The sequence below is a fragment of the Salvelinus sp. IW2-2015 genome, unplaced genomic scaffold (assembly GCF_002910315.2).
Source record: "Salvelinus sp. IW2-2015 unplaced genomic scaffold, ASM291031v2 Un_scaffold1503, whole genome shotgun sequence".
Taxonomy (NCBI): Eukaryota; Metazoa; Chordata; class Actinopteri; order Salmoniformes; family Salmonidae; genus Salvelinus; species Salvelinus sp. IW2-2015.
In genome coordinates, this window is record NW_019942951.1 from 11,168 (window position 1) to 15,571 (window position 4,404).

Sequence of the window (4,404 nt, forward strand, 5' to 3'; positions counted from 1 at the left end):
AAGTGTTGTGGTGACCCCCCCCCCCCCCGGTGACCCAGGAGGAGCAGAGAGGAAGGAAAGACCTTCCAGGAAAGATCAGTCTGTGGGGGAGGGAAGGGTGAGGGCGGGGGGAAGAGAGAGGTAATCCAAGGGAGCGTGTGTGTTGTCGGTGCGAGCTCCAACTGGGGTAGAGAGGATGGGTGGACGACTGGCCTTGACCAACCGTTTTTCACTGGATGGGCGAGCCTCACATCCACTGAGCCACAACCAACAGTAGCACATAAAACCCCCACAAGTAGCCACAAGCACCAGTTAGGACATACCCATGTGGCCCAACCAAGACAACACACACGCTCCCTTGCCATACCCACACACCGTAGCACCAGCTCCCCATACATCTCTCTCACCGTAAGCCCAAAACCCAACCACCATGTGCAGCCTCAACACCCGCCTTCCCTCCCCCACACACGCACCTCCCGGTATTCTTTCCGTCCGGAAGGGTACTTTCCTTCACTCTATGCTCCCCTCCTCTGGCGCGACACCGTAGCTCAACACAAGCCCCCACACACCGGCGTAGGGGCGCCGAAACCACCGGGGGGCGTTCCACACACGTAAGACAAACCAACTTCCACCATACACCCACGAAACAGACACATTGTCTCAAGAAGCTAAACCGGCGCCCGAAAGGAAGCAACAGCGTGAGAGCTATAACGCCAACCATGCTACGTGACGCCATGCACACGAAGGTCTCCGATAACAGACATTAGATGTGCTGATTCTGCACATCTACGCGGAGTCGTTTTTGAAATACGTATAAGCCACACAGAGTATCTGGAGTATTGATCTTAAAGTAATACCTCACGGGCAGTCAGTGTACCAAAGAGGATTTAATAATACGACGAGGTGCGGCTAGGAAAAACTTGCTTCTCCAGTAGAAATCCCCATCGACCAAACCGGCTTGTAGGCGATGTTCCATAAGCGAAATCCACTCAGCTAGACACACACGCCTCATCCGCTCACACATGGCGCAGTAAACATGTCCATTTCACCCCGGATCAATCAAAGCACAAACAACGGCGTGCCCGTACTTAGGGGCAAGACACCAGATAGAACGCTGCTCATCATCACCAGTGCAAGCGCTGTTCAATTACTCAAAGTTAACTTTCGAGGTTTTAGTAATGACGTCAGCTGACAGAAGAAGTTGGACCAATCCCTACCGGCTATTTTTTCCTTTAGTGTCTATGTGAGGAAACTTAAACAGGATGCGCACAGAAACAGCGAAACATTAGTCAAAGTCTCGCATATAGCCGGAAACGTTCCCTGCCAAACCCGCGGTACACCTCCGAAGTTCTGCGAAGCATCATGCTGTATGTGAGGCCCCATTGCCTCCATAAGACATAATCAGGTCAGTACCGAACCAGCGCCACACACCTGTCTAAGGGCCCACTCAATGACGGCGTTTTGAAACCGGCTATGACAGTCATTACCAGCTGCTATTTATGGACGACCGGCTCCCTTTTTTAATTCTCCCAACACCTCGGAAGGGGACGCCTGCAACCACCCACCCACGGCACGCTACCAAGAAAAGCTGCAAAAAGAGAAAATGTTCTACCATACCCTGCTGTGGCGCCTGTCAGCCTTGTTCATCCGTCTACGCGGTCTTTGCTGCCAATACAGCAGAATGGGCCCTCCACAAGTCGTTCACACACGTACTACGCACTGGGTAGAACATCGTGTTGTACTCAATTAAACACTTGTGTTATTAGTCCTAATGAAAGGCCTGGCCCTGCAGGCTCAGTGCTAAAGTGGTTCTGTGTCTCTCTCTCCCTGGAGCTCTGTTCTGGTCTGGGTCTGGCTGGCTGCTGGTGCTGCTGAGGAGAATCGCTGTGCACCTCACACTGACAGGGATTGGGGACATTTGGCTGAGGGGGAAAAAACTGTCAAAAAGTGTAAGGGGACCCTATAGCGGTTTTCAAACCCAGAGGCCTAACAGGCCTAATACTTTGATAGAATGCCTCACAAAGCAGACTTCGCAGAACAGACCGGGGTTTGGCAAATCATGGGAGAAGCTAAATTGTGTCCCTTAGTGGTTTAATTTTCTATTATATGTACGATATCAAGGACGAGAAACTGCTTGAGTGTTGGTGGCGTTTGAGAGAAGCCGTCTTTCACGTAGCTGAACTGTCATTAATACAACCTCAGAAGTAACTTTGGGATCTTACGGCCTCTGCACATGAGCAGTTCGGTGCAAAACGACCGTTTAGACATCGATGAACAATGTTTCTTGCGAATGAGCCTGTCGCTAGCTAAAGCGCTTAGATCATGGCCTACACAGGTGGATTTGGGAATTTCTCTGGAGAAGCAGTTTCTGGAGCCCAATGCGTCTTTTATTTAAATCCTCTTGGGTAACCTGCCAATGTACTTACTCTAAACTACTCCATGTGGCATCACGGTACAAACACGAGTGTGAATGCCGACGCGTAAACGACCACGCATGGCGAGAGGTTCTACCTTCCTTCGACCTTTCTCTGGGCGGTCTGTGTGGTCTAGGGGAAGTGTTGTGGTGACTCCTCCCCGGTGACCCCAGGAGGAGCAAGAGAGGAAAGGAAAGACCTTCCAGGCAGATCAGTCTGTGGGGGTACGGGAGAGAGGGTGAGGGCTCGGGGGGACGAGAGAGTCACTTCCAAGGGAGACGGTGTGTGTTGCGGTGCGTCATGTCCTCAACTGGGGTAGAGGGATGGGGGACGCTGGCTTGACCAACCGTTTCTTCACTGGCATGGGCGAGAGCTTTAGCACACCCCCTCCACCACCTTCCGCGCACAACACTTCTCCTACCCCTCTTTCTCTACTGCCTCCTCCTCTCACCACCCACCCTGGCTAAGACCTTATGAACCACTGTGTCCGGAAGTCAATCTGTTTGTACACGCCGCTGGTGGAAAAACCCTATTCAACCTTCACTGGTGAAGCGGACTCTCTCATTGACGCACGAGGGCATGCGATGCATCCAGGGGGATTTTAGGAGAGAGAGGGGGTATCCAGACCTCCCAACAACTGTATGCTGTGTAATGCTCTCCTGACTTCTCCACACATGCCTTGGTCCGGCTGACCGCGTTCTTAAGGGATCAAGGAGTAAGATCTGCTGGCATCGGGTGTGGGGGTGAGGGTTACCCGCATATGGGGGTGGGAGAGAGAGGAGGGGGTGAGGGTTCACCCTGGGTCCTGACCTGAGCCTAAACCATAAGATAACAGGTGGGCTATGGAAACAGGCCTGAGGAAATCGGCTGGCACTGTGCCCTTTTCTACATTCCTCACTGTTCCTGGTTGGTCTCTTAACACCCATTCTCTCTACCAGTCGACTCTACCAGACACACACGACACTACCATTCAGAGGAGAGTCAGGTGACTGTGAATCTGTCGGCCGGAGTTCCCTCTTTATAAAGCCTCGTTATCGTCCAGAGAGTTCAGGCCCACTACCCTGCGGTTGATCATCAAAGCTGTTGTACATAATGAATGCTCGAGCACTCTGCACGGTTTACAGTGACAGTGCGCCAAGTAACGAAGGGATTCTTCTTCTTTACTGGATAGAATCAGAAAGAGGACAGAAACACTCCCTCAATCACATTCATTCAAAAAAATACTCGGTAACGAAGAGTGAGAGAGAAAAGAGATAATAGAGAGAGATTTAGAGAGAGAGGTTCGATGATACGTACGAGAAAAGAATTCGCAGTCGGTACGCGAAAAGGTCTCTAGGGTCATTTCGGGTTCTCGACAGAGAAGAAGAATTCCTCTCCTCTTCTCTCCGGTCTCTCTCTTCTTCCTCTCCCTCCGTCTCGTTCTTTCTCATCTCTCCGCTTCTCCTCCTCCTCCTCTCCCTCTCCTCTCCTCTTCCGTCACGCCGATCTCACAGAGAAAGAGAAGAGAGAAGGGAGGAGAATACGGGAGGAGAGCAGAGAGATAATACACGAACAGATAGAGGATAGAAGGCAAAGAAGAGAAAGAGGAGATGGAGAAAGCAAGAGAAAGAGGATAAACAAGTGAGAGGGAGGAACGAGAGAGAGATAATAGAGACAGGATAGAGCATAGCACAAGAGAGGATAGAGAGAGAACGAGAGGGGGAAGGAAAGGATAGGGTTTTTTAAGGCTTTGGTTATCTAACATCAGGCTGAGAACTTAAAATAGATCCCCCTCTCTCGCTCTCCCGCTCCTTTTTTTACCAGTGGGGTAATAGGAGGAACAAAGCTGCTGCACTCTCATCGAAAAATCCCAAAGGTCATGTAGTTTTGTGCCTGTGTCTGGTAGGAATTTGCTCTCCTGGAGAGAGGGGCGGGGGAGAGCAGAAGAAAGGGGGGGGGGGGGGGGGGGTTTTTTTTGTCTGCATGGAGTCTCATCTCTCTCAATTCATTTCAATTTTGAGGGCTTTATTGC